A 17127-nucleotide genomic window follows, 5' to 3' on the forward strand; every position below is an offset into this window, starting at 1 on the left:
ATTAATCTATGGCCATGCGGGGAGTGGAGTTGGGTGCAGGGCCTGGCCAAGCCCGTGGGACCAACTTCCCGCAGGCAGCTAACCTTCAACGGACCACCACCCCACATTTTTTTGTAATTCATGTTCAAGGTCCTGTGGGACTCCCAAGGGATTTAGAAATTGGATTTTTGGTTGACAGAAGTATGCACCCTGTCCAAGCAGGTACCACAGTCCTAGTCAGGATAAGTCAGATACACACCATAAATTAACATGTGCTCACCCTCTGGTAGCTTGGCACCGAGCAGAAAGATTTAACTTAAGAGGCAATGTGTAAAGTATTTGAGAAACACTTCAAACAGTAAAACAGTGAAAACACCACACAAAAATATACCACATCTAGTTAGAATAATAGATCTTAAATGAATGAACAAAACAAGACCAACACCACAAAAACCCAATAGGTAGAAGTCGAGATATGAATTTTTAAACATTAAACTTATCATGCCTAAAAACATAAAGCTCCAACTGGGACTATCTGGTCGTGCTAGACTGGGTGAAATCCAAAAGTTCACGCTGACCACGATGAAGTGTGGGTCAAATACAGTCCCAGACAAGTCTGTCTGAAGTTTTACCTTCTCAAGAATAGAGCCAAGAGTCCCGTCCTCAGAGAAGAAGTTCACTGGGAGCAAGTAAAGCATCACTGATGGTAGTCCGCGGGCGTGAGAAGTCGGCTGGATATCGCGGACTGGAGGCTTGGAGCCACACAGTTGCGAGTGATGATACTTGATGTTCAAGGAGACAAACTTGCAGCAGTTTGCACTGATTGTTAGAGCAAGCGGTACAGTTCTGGTTGCAAAGAGCCCAAAAGCTTGAATTCAGGAGTCACAAAACCACTTCCAAAGGCCCAGGACCTGAAAGGCGCCACTTGATAGTCAGGAGCTTGTTGCAGACAGGTCCAGGGGTTGTGGGGAGCCTGTTATGTCACTGAAGCTCAGATCAGGATGCCAGCAGACTAGACCTTTGAGTCACTCTGGGGTCCTGGGTTTAAAATGGAGGGTTGCAAGTCCAGTTTTCTTTCCTCAGGAAGGAGGGCAGCAGGTCAGCTAAGCAAAGCAGGAGTCCAGCACAGTAACAGATCAGCAGGGTGGCCGTCCTTGCAGCAGAACAGCAGTCCATTTCTTGGCAGAGTATCCACAGGTCTAGAAGTGTACTGAGTTGGTGGTGTTTGAGGGCCTGTATTTATACTTTGGTGCCATTGTTCTGGAAGGTGGGAGAAGCTTCTAGACAGTGGCTTTGAAGTGCAGGGACTTCACTAACTCCCCTGCCCTGACTCCAAGCTGGCTGGAGTGACAATACAGGTTTTTAGGCCCATTGTGTCTGGACAGGACATAGTCCATTCAGGTGTAAGTGTGAAGCTGTGACCAACTCCTCTCTCCCATACTGCCCAGGATAACCCACCAGTCACATGTAGGCTTCCTTTGCATGTGGCTGTCTAGAGGGAATGCACAAGCCCAGCTGTCACCCTAACCCGATTGGAAACAGGTTACAGGCACACAGGGCTAAGAGCAGGGAAATGGCAACTTTCTAAAAGTGGCATTTTCAAAACTGTAACAATAAAACCTTACCATTAAAGATAATTTATCATTACAATTCCATGGATACTAAACATGATAGGTCTACCCTTTCCCAATCAGGAATTACAGCTTATTAAATGAAATATGGAATCCCCAATGTTATCCTAGAAGAGGGGTAGGCCTCACAGCAGTGAAACACGAATATGAGAGTTTTTCACTAACCAGGGCACATAAAACTAAAAGGTATATGTCATTCCTTATATTAACACGAAACCGTGCCCTATAGGCTACCAAGGGCTTATCTTAGGGGTGACTTATATGTAATAATAGGGGAGTTTAAGGCTTGGCAAGGAGCTGTAACTGCCACGTTGGCATGGCATTGGGGCACTGTATTCAGGCTGCAATGGCAGGCCTGGGGCATGTTTCAAAGTGCTACATAAGTGGGTGTCCCAAGCAGTGTTGTAGGCCCATGAGTAGCATTTACTTTAGAGGCCTGGGCACATGTAGTGTACTCTACTAGGGACTGATAAGTTAATTAAATAAACCAATTAGGTATAAACCAATCAAACCATGTTTAAAAAAAAAAAAAAAAGTTATTGATTTTACAACCAGGTGAAATTGCCAAGTTCCTCCAACATATGCACAAGACAGCACAATGAGCAATATTACAAAGTAGGATTAAAACAGCAATGTCGAGTAATGTGGCAGAGCAGCAATGAATGTCAAACAAGGGAATGAGCCTACCCTCTTCACTATGTGTTGCATTCATCCCTGTTGCGTTGGCATACATTTCCAATATTGGACCATGGCCCATCTGCCCAGGGTTCCAGTTGTATGCCCCTTAGCCCTGCCCAACATTTCAAAATCTTAATAGTGTTTCTGAGGGCATCCTCTTGCCACATATATTGAGCATTTCAAACCCATACAATAGTCCATGCTCTTGGCCCAGGTTTCAACAGGGGATGGGGGCCGTAGCATCCATCCAGGCTCTAGCTATGTCTCGTTTGGTGATAATCAAGCCCAGCCAAAGAAGTGCCCTCTGATATTTCATGCATCTATAGGTCAACTGTGACCTGGAAAAGAATAAGTCTAGGATCCCACGGTATCTTCAAGTCCATCACCCCCTTCAATCTCCCCAGAACACCACTTCAGAAGTGGGAGAGTGCAGGGCAATGCCAGAAGGTGTGGGACAGGTCTCCCTGGGGATCATCACTCCTCAAGCAATTCCCGTTGGAGATTAGACCCATGTGAGATAGCCGAGCTCAAGTTAAGTAGACGCGATGTAGTAAATTAAATTGTATAAGTCTAAACTGAGAAGCTAATACTGCCTCCTTGGGGGCGTCCAGCCCCTCCCTCCAATCATCAGGCTGAATGAATCAAGCCATGTTTTAGGGAGATAGCACATGCACGTTACCACTGGTTAGCAGTGGTAAAGTGCTCAGAGTTGTAAGACCAACAAAAACGAATTCAGCAAAAAGTGGAGGGAAAAGGGCAAAACATTTGGGGGTGACCTTGCAGAGAGGGCCATTTCCATCAGGAATCCTGAGGGAGTCCTATTGGCTTGCAGTGACCCTCCCCACCCCCAAATGTATTCTTAATTTGGGTCTGGGGAGGATCCCTCTGGGACTCCCCCACAAGGGCTTGGGGGTCAGAGTATCCCTACTCTGACACTTATGTCTGTTTTAGGAGACAGGGACCAAGACCCTGAGTCCTGTAATGGCAGCCACAACATTTCTGTTCATGTTGTGGCCAGCCAATCAAAGATCGTGCTCCAAAAAGCCCCCTTAGCCATTCAGAGCACTTGATTTTTTTAATTGAAGTGCCACAGTCAATATATTTATAAACTTCGAACCTTAACTTCTCAAAAACTACTGGACAGATTTACACCAATTCACAACAAGCATTTGTAATGCAATAGGTCTTGCATATTTATAGCAGGTTAATTGTCATCTTTTGACAACAGTGACCACAAGCAAAAACAAAAGAAAACATGAGTGGAAACTGAGAAAAGACAATTTGGCAAAATAAAAGGAAGTTAGCTTTAAAAAAAAAAAAACACTTTGCAATTTTGTTTGTTTTTCTAGGAGCGTTTTTGCCAGTCACAAGCCTTCTGTTTACGGGGCACCAGAAGTTAAAAAGAACATATAGTACCTTTTTCACGTTGGGAGCAGCGGATGGGCACTAATTAAGTTGAATTAATTAGTACTTGATTCCTGCTCCACACAGAGAAACAGAACTGATTCCAGGCGTGCCTTGATGAATTATGGAAGTTGCAAGGGGAAATTGTGTTTTGGGAACCCCACCCCTTTCTCTGTACCCCGCTTGATGAATCATGCCAAAGCTTTTCAGGTAGGAGCTGAGGTGGATGAACGTTCTTTGGAAAGTTTTGTGAAGATTCGTCAAACAGCACCAAAAATATTAGCAAAACTAAAAAAAACTCTTCCCATGGAAAGTTTGACCTAGCTATAACTACACAGTGGTAACCCTTGTTAAAGCCAATAGGCGTGCTTTGTAAATTGCCTTGGTCGCTGCTTGACAAAGCCAGTAGGCGTGCCTTTTATAATTTGATGTGGTGACCTCTTGACACAGCCAGTAAGCTTACCTTGTGTAAAATGGCACTCTCTTATATTGTGATGTTGCATCTGGTATAGCTGGTAATAATACAGGGGCCAAAATTGAAGCCTGGCCATTTTTGAAGTGCATCAGGTGTCGCTAGGTGTCCTGCCTCAGCTGTGGAGCTCTATCAGTTGCTTAATGTCCCCTAATGTAAGGCAAAGTACTTGGAGACGGACACTCTTAATTTCCTAATGTATTAAAGTTTTATTTTTCAAATAGTAATTCCCAGTGTGTCACAAAACGACCTACCTCACAAATATTAATAAGGTAGGTCACACTTTGCAACCCACTAGGAATTGTAGTCATCACAGGGATGGTGGCCTGCTGGGTTCAGCAGACCACCATGTCTAACATCGATTTTTAATAAAACAGACTATTTTTTAATGCAGCATGTTTCCCTTAAAGGAAATGGGACAGCATTTAAAAAGAAAATGTTCTTTCTTTTTTTATTTGTCTAGGAAGAGGCAGTGGTACAGTGTACTTCTGCCTCCTCTTAAACAAAAAATGTTTACACTCACAAAGGGGAATGGGTCCCCTGGGAACCCCTTCCGTTTGGGAATTCGTTACCACTACACTTCTGTAGTCGCTAAAGTATTAATGTTTTGGGACTGGAATTCAATTGCAAAATATTAATACATATCACTGCCATTTGGTATTTGGAAGGGACGACCTGAACACGCCCGTTTCAAATACCGAATTTCAAATCCAAATTGTGATTTGGTAACCTGTGACCTAATCACAATTTGGTGTTTGTACATTGTATAAAAGCATTTTTGCAATAACAAACAGCCCGATTCTGCATCTGGGACATTTGCGACCACAACAATGCTTTGCACATCTGGCCCATTCTTTGGGACAAAAGAGTTGTCGTTGGACGAGGACCCTGTTCTCCCTCTAAGCCGCTGAGGTGCATTGTGCAGCCCCTCCCTCCCCAAGGCCTCTCAGGGCACAGAAAGTACACATTTTCCAACAGGCATGGAAGTGAATGGCTGCTGAGCTTTTGGATTTTCAGCACTAAAGGCCACATTTACAAGGCCCGTGGCGCAGGGCGGCACAGCAAATGCCTTGCTGTGCAACCCTATGTCACTGAGAAAGCAGAAACGAGCTGCATCTATAAGATACAGCACATCTCTGTCCTCTCCCTCTGCAATGGTGCACAAATTGCTGCCATGCGCCAACAGGGGCACCCTTGTTACAGTGCAAGGATGCCTGCATTGTGGGGATGTTTGTTTTGTGCAGGAAGGGACACCTACCTGCACAAAAACGATCAATGGAGGCAATTTCCTCCTTCTATGTGTGCTGCAAAATGCTGCACACATAGAAAGAGGAATAAATGGGAGAAATAAAGATATTTCTCCCTGTTGAGTCACTCTCACGCCAACCCTGTGGTGGCATAAGCTTTTGACGCACTCCCAGTATTACAAAACCTTGTAGAATGCGTCAAAATCCTTGGAAACACCTCCCTGACGCAAAGTAAGCCAATGCAGCACCTTGCTCTTCATTGCCTTGCCCCGTATCTACAAGGCCGATGAAAACCATGCAAACTGGCTTTGTGTGGCCTTGTAGATATAGGTCAGCTGCCTGCGCCGCCGATGTGATCACAATGGGGGGGAATTTGTTAAATGATTGCACTTATGGGGTTGGATTTGCAAGGTCATGGCTGGCAAATGCTGCCAGACTGCACTTTTTGCCACTCTTGAAGTCCATAGTTAGTTGGAAATGAAGAGGTTCATCCTATCGATGGCTCACAACCATGGTTTTGAATTATAAAAAGGTGGTCTTCATACTTTTCTGGGGAAGATGAGGCTGTGAAGACAGGGGACCAATGTGACGTTAAGGGACTCAGGCAGTGCTTAATTTGAGCCAGTGGTTTCCAGTGCGGTGCACCGGCACTTATTTTAAAGGGCCGGCACTTATTTTTCTGCATCAGGCATTTACTGCGTGCAAAAAGACACATATGGGAAAAACGGAGAAAGAGAACAAACGAAAAAGCGGCACAAACGGAGAAAGCAAAAAGCTGCAAGAGTGAGCTGAAAGGGCAGGGAGTGGCTGTAAATGGATTAAAGAGGCCCGAGATGGCTTCAGGATTACGCTGCCTCAGTATTCCGTGCTTGCACATTTAATTGAAGGAGCCGCATGTTTCAGAAGAGAGTTTAGGACACCGTGCGCTTTTATTTACAAATTAAGCACTGGACCAGTGCTTAATTTGTGCTCGTTGTTTCCAGTGCTGAGCACCGGCACTTATTTTTGAGGGCCGGGCTAGCTCTTCTGTCTCAAGCATTTGCTGCGAGCATAAGACACTTATGGCAAAGACGGATGAAGGGGAAAACAAAAAAGCGTCACTAAGGGAGAAAACAGCTGCAAGAGTGAGCTGAGAGGGGCAGGGAGTGGCTTTATATGGATTGAAGAGGCCCGCGATGGCTTCAGGATTGCTGCCTCAGTATTCTTTGTTCACAAATTTAATTGCAGCAGCCGCGTTTTTAAGAGGAGGGCTTTGGGCACCGGCACCTCTTTATTTACAAATTAAGCACTGCACTGGACTCAGGTGTTTACAATAGTTTACAATAGTTTTATTTTCTGTGTAGGCTCATAAGGCGGTTCCGAGAATTCAGAAAATGCAAGCACTTTCTGTTTTCCATTAAATGGCACTTTTTTTTTTTTTTGCAATACGACCTTCTGGGAATATGTGACCCTGAAATGTGGACATTTGTCGATTACAAATTGTTATGGACTTGACGTCTGCAAACCAGAACCAAAGTTCCCTCCAGCCTGTTTTTGCTTGTTTTTTTTAAAGGTTGCTTGAGTTGAGCCCAGTACATTTTGTCTACTCTGACCTGCCTTTGACATCTGTGTACAGCGCCTCACGTCTGCCATTGCACTCTGCCTTCCCTAATCATTAGCAGCAGTATTCAGCTACAAGTATTTTTACCCCCTGATGCACGCAACGTGCCGCGAGCTTTTTATGGCCCTAACACATTTAATGTTTTACTGATTCCATTTTTTCTACCCACTTGTAAAGTCATTATACGTGTCCCCGCGGAGCTGTTTCCAATAAAAAAAAGAACATTTTTCCCACATACATGTCTGGCAGCTTCCAACCGCTCCAGTTTCACGCTAACTTTCAGCACGTTTTGTTTGAAGTTTGAGGGTGGCCTTTGCTTTTTCCATATTTAAAATTGAGATGAAAGATCAAACAGTCGGCGACCCCGGTGGAAGGTTTCATTTGTGTTCGGCCGCAGCACACGTGCCCTGCAGGGAGCGCGCGCCTGCGGGAAGGGACGTGCGGGCCCACGAGGGCAGGCCGCGTGGTGACAAGCTTCATCATCAGCAAGCCTCGCCTACATAACACTGCAAGGCCTTCCCGGTCAAAGGTCAGGGCAGTACAGATGTCACCCATGCTCAGTAGCACGTCCTGTGCAGGGACAGCAGGGGGTGACATTAATTGTCCTGCTGCAGGAGAGCAAGCTGGGGCGGGGCGGCTCCTCCCCTTAAGCCACCCCACTGGATTTTTGAAAAAGTAAAAATAAAATAATAACGTACACTACATAGTTATCATTTTATTTTTCCTGGGAGTAAGGGCTGGGGTGGAGGGAGGGGGCCGATGCACCGCAGTGTCCGCACGTCTGTTTGGCTGGTCGTGTTGGGCCGTCCAAACAGACATGCGCACTTTGCATGTTCTCTGTATTGCACAGCCAAGTGGAGAACGTGCACAGGCTCCCACTCCCAGTATGAGTGCTGAAGCAGACTGCTCAGACCACTCACAACGCAGCGTTGGTGACAGCAGAGTCGTGATTGGCTGGGAGCCTGTGTGCACTGGGAAACAGGTAGATGATGAGGATGGAGGGGAGACAAACGCGTCTCCCCTCAAAAGTAAGTGGTTTTTTGTTTTCATTTATTATTTTTAAATCCCTTGTTACGTCACGTTGAGCCCCGTCCCGCACCGCCACCCCCGTTCAGTGGCAGCTGCCATTGAGAGGCGAGCAATATTTATCTTCCGTGGGGCCTATCTTGTGAAATCTGCATTGGTAATACCAGTAGTTACCTAGCGGCTTAGGTTTCAGATGGCATATGTGTGACATTTTCAAAATTTCAGTGTACTTATGAGTGCCATTCAGTGACCAAATGTGTGACACTCTGACACTTTCTCGCAAAAAAAATCAAGCAATGGAGTACATGGAGACAGGTAAATATCAGAAATTATTTCAGAAATTACACCCGTTTGAGCACTGAGAAACACTAAAAGATCTTGAAACTGCTGCAAAGCACCTGAAATGGAAGGGAACTAACCTGCTTACCGTGTAACCTGATCATACTGAAAAACAATTGGGCAACCAAGCGTGCAGAAGAGGTCAGTATGACCATTCTAGAAACAGTGGACAAAGGTTTGGTAAATGAACACATTATCAACTTGTTCGAGGCACTAACAAAATCCCCTTTTGTTGCACTACCCAACAGCTACACAGACTTCCATTCCACTGCTCGTTCTTTATGCTGTTGCTGCCTCTCCTCGCCAATTAGGGCACAGACTTAATTTTACATTGGTTACCTTACAAAACACTCCGTTTAGTGTAGCCCGGGGCTGGTTTCTATCTGTAGCTCATGACCTGTACGAACATCTGTATGGGTGATATGAAGCTTGTAACACTATGAAGCCTACCGTGTTTGCCAGTGCATTCAAAGTATCGAAGGGCATAGTAAGAAAGGTAGGCCTGAAGAAGTACACAGTACACGGCGTGTTTGCTGCAATACTTTAATACTGATGAAAGACCATGCCTGGTTCCCCAACTTAACATTTTATATTCCATCTGACACATACGTCAGATGTACCAAACATGGTGTAACTAAATGGGAAAACACTCCCCCTCCCTGGGGTTGACTCATGGTGTTGTCCTCTAAAGGGACAACACTATATTCCTCCCTTACCCAGAAATTGAAAATTGAAAACCTAACATGAACAATAACAGCTAACGTAAGGATATTTGTTTGAGGAGTTTGAGCGAACAAATTGGCGGCATATAGCATGCCGCTGAGAAGGAAAGCCATGTCGGGCCTGCAAGCACTGTTGGCAGCAAGGTGCGGGTTGTGGGATGTAAACTGAAGGAGGGCCACTTGAGGGGTCCAGGTAGCGTCACTGGAGGTAGACTGGCGGCTGCTACTGGTCACACATGCAGGGCGGTCACGCTCGTGTCGGCAGGAAACGCAGTCGAGGTCCGACCGCCTTAAGCAAATAGCCAATCAACGATCGTCGGTTGCAGCAGGCATTCGCAGCAGAGGCAAATGTGGCAGGGTGCATGGTCCCCTCATCCCCAGTGAAGGTTAGGCCAGAAGAAGTACACAGTGCATAGCATGTGTGGTGCAATACTTTATCACTGCCAAAAGACCCTGCCCGGTTCGCTAGCTTAACATTTTATATTCCATCTGACGCATATGTCAGATGTATGTCAGATGTACCAAGCAGGGTGTAACTGAAGGGGGAAACACTCCACCTCCCCTTTCCTCAGGTCATCCCATGGTGTTGTTCCCTAATGAGACAACACTACACTAAGGAATGTAGCAATGCTAGCACACAAGATTATCTGCAGGGCTTTTCTATTGAGCTTTCTGGATACACACTCTATTACCTCTGATAATATTCTACACCCAACCCAGATCCTTCCCTAAAGACACTGTGATTAACAGCAGAAAGTGTTTTGCAGGCTACCCGTTGGACCTGGCCCATTTTACATGGCTATCCCAGAAACTTTTGCCTTCTTCTTCCTATTTCTTCTGACCTGTTTTTGTTGGCTTTAAGACTCTGGGTACCTTACCACTGCTAACCAGTGCTAAAGTGCACTTGCCCTCTGTCTAAATTGTATTGTTGATTGGATTCTCCATGATTGGCATATCTGATTTACTAGTAAGTCCCTAGCATTGTGCATCATGTGTGTCCAGGGCCTGTAAATCAAACGCTACTAATGGGCCTGCAGCACTGATGAGTAGCCCTGTAAACGTGTTTCAGACCTGCCACTGCAGTGTCTGTGTGGGCAGTCGGAAACTGCCATTTCTACCTGGCGAGTGCACCCACTTTCAGACCCAAATCTTCCCTTTTACCGCATGTAAGTCACCCCTAATGTAGATCCAAGGCAGACCCATGGGCAGGGTGCAGTGTATTTAAACAGTAGGACATGTACTGGTGTGTTTTACATGCCCTGATAGTGAAATACTGCTAAATCTGTTTTTCACTATTGCAAGGACGATCCCTCCCATAGGGTAATATGGGGATTGCCTTAAAATATTTTTTAAGTGTAATTTCCCATTGGGAGCAGATAGGGATGTGTAGTTTGGGCTCTCTGAACTGACAATTTTTAAAATATAACTTTTGGTGAACTTGGTTTTTGAGTTGTAAGTTTGAAAATGCCACTTTTAGAAAGTGGGCATTTTCTTGCTTAACCATTTTGTGCCTCTGTCTTCTGTCGAATACACATCTGGGTCAGGGTGACAGATGGGCTGTGTTAGAAATGGAGTTTCTAGTTGGGTAGGGTATGGATCCTAGCCAGGCAGAAACCACCACTCTAGTCAGGGCAAGTAAGTTACACACCAAAGATAACCGATGCTCACCCTCAGTAGCTTGGCACAGAGCAGTCAGGTTTATCCTCAGAACTCATATGTAAAGCAGATGTGCAGCACACAAACACCAGTGACACAATAAATACACCACAAAAAAAGACTTCACACAGAGTTATATAAAAATATAAGTATATTGTACATAAACCAAAATCACAATATTTATGAGTACTGTATGCACAATGCAAATTCTCAGTCAGTACTTGTTACATTTGGGCAAATCAAGAATCAAAAGCCATTTATCATAAATAAAGCTTGTGAGTAAATAAAGCTTGTGCTACATCAAGATCAAAACTGCTGTGGATCTAATGTCACTGTGTGCTCCTTGATGATGCAAGGTAACAACAACAGATATCCATCAATACTAAGGCATGCAATGTGACAGCACAAGCACAAAAGTAACTGCTGTAAATCATAGATCCAGGAACACCTGCCTTCCGACTAATAGGGATACAGTAATGATATCAACAGCAAATATTTGGATCCTGAAGTGCATCTAGTTACCACAGAAACAAACCATAGGACTCATCACAGTAGTGTGGGCAATGTAACTTTGCAACAGAAGAATACATGCAGCGTCATATCATGGAATGCGGTCATTTGGCTCAGTAGTCAGTATATTAGGGGGTCCCAGGAAGGATGATGGAGCTCCTGCACTTCTATTATATTGAATGAGTGTTAGACCTGACAGCCTTAAGGCGGTCCTCCCCCAACGTTTTGCCTGCCTCCCTCCACTTTTCTGACACTGTTTTTGCTGGTTTTAGGACTCTGCGCACTTTACCACTGCTAGCCAGAGCTAAAGTGCATATGCTCTCTCCCTTAAACATGGTAACATTGGTTCATACAGAAATGGCATATTTGATTTACTTGTAAGTCCCTAGTAAAGTGCACTACATGTGCCCAGGGCCTGTAAATTGAATGCTACTAGTGGGCCTGCAGCAATGATTGTGCCACCCACATAACTAGCCCCATAACAATCTCTCCGCCCTGCCATTGCAAGGCCTGTGTTTGCAGTTTCACTGCCACTTCGACTTGGCATTTCAAAGTATGTGCCAAGCCTTAAATTCCCCCTTTTCTACATATGTCACCCTTAAGATAGGCCCTAAGTAACCCATAGGGCAGGGTGCTATGTAGGTAAAAGGCAGGACATATACAGGTGTGTTTTATATGTCCTGGTAGTGGAAAACTCCTAAATTCATTTTCCACTACTGTGAGGCCTGCTCCTTTCATACGCTAGCATTAGGTCTGGTGGTGGATTCTGATCAGAAAGGGGTAAACAGGGTAATAGGACATCCTGCTTATTGGTGAGGCTGGATTTTATATTACTATTTTAGAAATGCCACTTTTAGAAAGTGAGCATTTCTCTGCACTTAAAATCCATCTGTGCCTTACAGCCTGTCTCCAATCCACGTCTGGCTAGGCTGGTTGACAGTTTCGTTGTGCATTTCACCCAGACAACCACAAACAGAGGATACTCAGTCACACCTGCACTCATCTGCATGCTGAATGGGGCTTCCTGGGCTGGAAGGGTGGAGGGGCCTGACACTTACATTTCAAAGGCTAGTGGCCTGCCCTCACACAACGGACTGCCACACCCCCTACTGGGACCCTGGCAGACAGTCCTGTACTGAAAGGGGACCTTGTGTACTTCCAAACAACTCTTTGAAGTCTCCCCCACTTCAAAGGCATTTTAGGGTATATAAACTGGGTCTCTGACCCCACCAACTCAGACACTTCTGGACCTGAACCTGCAATCTGTCAAGAGGAACTGCCTGGCTGCCCAAAGGACTCACTTTGACTGCCCTGCTGTTAAGGACTGCTGCCCTGCTGTTGCCCTGCTGCCTTGCTGGCCTCTGACTGTGCTGAGAACTGCTCTCCAAGGGCTTGGATTGAGCTTGCCTCCTGTTTTCTGAAGTCTCAGGGCCAAAAAGACTTCTTCTCTTCAAGAAAATTCCTTGTGTGCCGAAAATCGACGCACAACCTGCCGGAAACGACGCACAGCCTGCCTTGTTACGAGAAAATGCCCGCACAGCCGAATCGTAACGATGCAGCCCAACTTCCGGAGTGAAGATCGGCACAGTACCTGCATTGCGACTGCAAATTCGATGCACAGCCCTACCGGATTGACGCACAGCAGACCCGGAATGATGCAGCCTGACTTCTTGAGTGAAGAATCAATGCAGTGCGACAGAAAACTTGACACATCGCTTACTGGATCGACGCAACACCTGTTACCTCGTCCCGCATGCCCAGGATTTCCACGCATCGTCCCTGGGCGTCAAAAGATCCCCACATTGCAGACTGCATGCTGGAAATTGATGCGAAGCCCCTTGCAGCGTGGAAAGAAACAACGCATCATCTGTGCTGTGTCGGAAAATCCAACACACACCTTATTTTTTTCACACATCTCCTCTTCTGCTGTCTTCGTGTGTGATAAGGTACTTTGTGCAAACAAGAGACAACTGTTGATTTTTAAAATCTAAGACTCTTTTTAATCTGGCAAAAGTGATATCTCAACTTGTGCTTATTGAATCTTTAGCGCTTTGACTTTAATTTAACTAGATAAATATCATATATTTTTCTAAACCTTTCGCGTATTTTTGTAGTGTTTTCACTGTGTTATTACATGATTTATTGCACAAATACTTTACACATTGCCTTCTAAGTTAAGCCTGAATGCTCAGTGCCAAGCTACCAGAGGGTGGGCTCCGGATAATTTGGATTGTGTGTGACTTACCATGACTAGGATTGTTGTCCCTATTTGGACAAAGGTGTATATCTCTGCCAACTAGAGACCCCACTTCTAACAATACGTTAATCCTTCTGTGTAGGTTAATGTTAGGGATTTCCACCAGTTCTCAAGCGGGGCGCCTCCGTCAAGGACTCACCCCCGCAGAGCGTGGCCCCGACACAGCAGCACACCCCAACCAGTACGATGCCACAACGGGCCTCTACACTTACCTTTCCTCAATGAAGAATACTCACCACACACTGAGAAAACAAAGGCACACCTCACGCGCCCAGCGAAAATGGAGCACTCACCATGTGCCCGTGGTAACAATTGAGTCCACAAAGAGCTCACCATGATCTTCTTTGGGAGGGAAGGAGCATAGATCCAAGGCTCTCACCACAACACGCCAAAGGGGCACTCCCTGGAGAACACGTAGGGCACAAGGAGCAGGCAGGGCAGCACAGCTAGGTAGGGGTAGTTACTCCTGATAGTCGTTGTGGTGCCTGGGAAGTCCAGAGTCAGGGAACAGGCTGGCAGCAGAGCAACAAGACGCAAAGCAATCCAGAGAGTCCTTTATGCCACCCAGCAGCACCATGTAGCAGGGCAATCACAGAAGAGCAGTTCAGCTGGTTCCTTTGAGCAGTCCAGCAGTGCTTCTGGCAGAGGTTGAGTCCCTGTTCTAAAAGTGCTCTAAAAATCATGGGGCGAGAGCCCCTGTACTTATACTCCAAAATTCCTTTGTCCAGTGGGTAACTTCAAAAGAATCCTTTCAAGTGAAGCACAGCACCCTTCTATCCCAGCCCTGTCTGCAGATATCAGTAGGGGATAATCGGTCCATTGTGCAAGGGCAGGACACAGCCTATTCACATGTAAGGTGTGACCAACCCTCCCTCTCCATAGCCCAAGAAGACTATAAGTATACAGATGCCTTTTCTGTCACACCTAGCCGTCTTGTCTGATGACTGTCTGGAAGGTATGCACCAAGTAGAGCTGTCACTCTGCCCCAGACGTGGATTGGAGTCGGGCTTCAAAACACTAGAATTAAAAGCACAGACAAATTCCCACTTTCTAAAACAGTAATGTAAAATCCTCCTACACCAGTAAGCAGGGTTTCTCACTACCATTCCACACATACCAAACATGCCCATGCAACCCCCCACAGGACAGAAATGACCACCTAGACAGATATAAGGGAATTTCCAATGCAAACCTATGAGAGAAGCAGCACTCATGGTAGTGAAAAATGAAGTATGCTGTTTGTCACTACTAGGACATGTAACACATAAGAATGTATGTCCTTCCTTTTATATAACCAGGGCCCTGCCCATAGGACTATCTAGGGCCTACCTTAGGGGTGACTTTGATGTAGTAAAAAGAGAGTTCAGGCCTTGGCAAGTAGTTTGACTTGCTAAAACTGCTCACGCTGGCTCTGCAGTGTCAGGCCTGAGACATGTTTGAAAGGCTACTTCTGTGGGTGGCGCAATTTGTTTTGCAGGCCCCCAGTCGCATTTAATTTACAGGCCCTGGGTATATGGTACACCACTTTACAAGGGACTTACAAGTAAATTAAATAAGCCAAGTAGGTGTAAGCCAATTATACCAAGTTCTAGGGGAGAGAGCACATGGGCGTTAGCATTGATTAGCAGTGGTAAAGTGCCCAGAGTCCTAAATCCAACAAAAAGAGGGTCAGAAAAATAGGAAGAGAAAGGCAAAAGATTTGGGGATAACCCTTCAAAAAGGAACATTTTCAACAGGCTGTTTTTGAATACTTCACTCTAGATAGTCGCACAACGGGAGCTGAGGTGTGCCCTGCATTTCCTGATGGTTCTTCCTGAGCTAGAGTGGAGGGAGGAGCTGATACTTGAACCTAAATGGGGCTGTGCCCATCCTCAGACAAAGCAGTCCCCAACCCCCAGAGCGCGTCTGGGGCCACGACAGGGAAAGGCATGGTCTTGTGCACTACAAAGAATTCTCTTTGAAGTTTGTGACTTCAAAGACAAAAATGGGTATAAATACTGGACCTCTGACACCACAAAGTTGAACACTTCAGGACTGAGGACATTCTTCCAGGAAGAAGAGCAGGATGCTGTGGAAGAGACTGCCACTCTGACTGTTGCTTTGTTGTGCTGGCCTGCTGCTTGATGCTTCTGTCCTGGGAGTGACAGAACTAGACTTTGCTTTCTACATCCTGCATCCAAGATTCTCCAAGGGCTTGAACTGAGCTTGCCTCCTATTAAGAAGTCTCAGGTGCATCAAAGACTTCATCTGTCAGTGCCTGGGCTCTTGTGCTGAGAGTCCTGACTTGCCAAGTGGTGGCAAATCCAGTCTCTGGGTCCTTGGAGGTGTAAGCTGGTGAACTGAAGGAGAAAAATGCCATGCAGTGATGCGCCGCAGATGTAAAATCAATGCAGCTCCTGTAGAATTGAAGCAGCTGTCTCGTGGTTGAGCAATTGATGCAGCGCCTGCAGAATCGATACAGCAACTGTTTCACTGCAGTTCCATCATCAGAGCACATCTGGATTATCCACGCGTCGTCACTGGGTGTCAATTTCTCATTGACCCTGCACCATAGTAAGGAACCGAGGCTGCATGTCCTGAAACCAATGCATTGCCTTCCCTGTGGGGAAAGAATTGATGGATCACCTCCCCTGACAGTAAGGAACAGATGCATCGCCATACCTGCGAGGAAAGAATCAATGCATCACCTCTGTGCAGTAAGGAACTGATTCATCACTTTGCTTTTTCGGCGCCTCACCTCCCCTGCGGTCTGCATTATTTTTGACGCATCCCATATACTTCGTGCTAAAAAGATACAACCATTGATTCCTATGGAGTAAGACTCCTTTAAACCTTTAAAAAGTTATATCTTTACTTGTGTATGTTAGATTTTTGTAGTTTTGGTCTTGTTGTACTCAGATAAATATTGGCTATTCTTCTAAACTGGTGTGAAGTCTTTTGTGGTGCTTTCATTGTGTTACTGTCTGTGTGTACAAATACTTTACACATTACCTCTGAGATAAGCCTGACTGCTCATGCCAAGTTACCAAGTTGTTGGGCAGGGATTATGTTAGCTGTGTGACTCCCTTAGCCTGACTAGAGTGAGAGTCCCTACTTGGACAAGGTGCAAACCGCTGCCAACTAGAGACCCCATTTCTAACACTGCCCATGAAACACCAAAGAAAGCGCTTTCTAATACTCACAGGGCACTTGGTCGGGGCACAGAAGCGCAGGATCCCCACCCCACATGGGTGTCTCCCCAGAGCTTGTTCTCACATCTGGGATAATGTTTCCCTTGATGTTTGCCCTGACTACAAGTTACCAACTCTCTCTGTTGGCTTTGCTTGGCCTGACACTATCGCTGCTGTCCTGTGTGTCCTGGATGCTGACAGCTGCTGCAGATGCTGCTCCCTAGTCTGCAGTCATATTCTCTGCTGCTCAGTGCTGCTGGTAACAGTCTGATGTCAGAGATTGAGGACAGGTCAGTTGGGCTGTAACTACTCAGCTTAGGATGGATGGTCATGCTCTGTTTCTCTTGTTGTAGTAAAAGTCTGTGAGTAAGTCCTTCAGCCTGACCCGCGCCACACAAGTTTTCAAAGATTTTGAGGCACATCATGGCACCGGTGA

Source organism: Pleurodeles waltl, chromosome 1_2, assembly GCF_031143425.1.
Source record: "Pleurodeles waltl isolate 20211129_DDA chromosome 1_2, aPleWal1.hap1.20221129, whole genome shotgun sequence".
Taxonomy (NCBI): Eukaryota; Metazoa; Chordata; class Amphibia; order Caudata; family Salamandridae; genus Pleurodeles; species Pleurodeles waltl.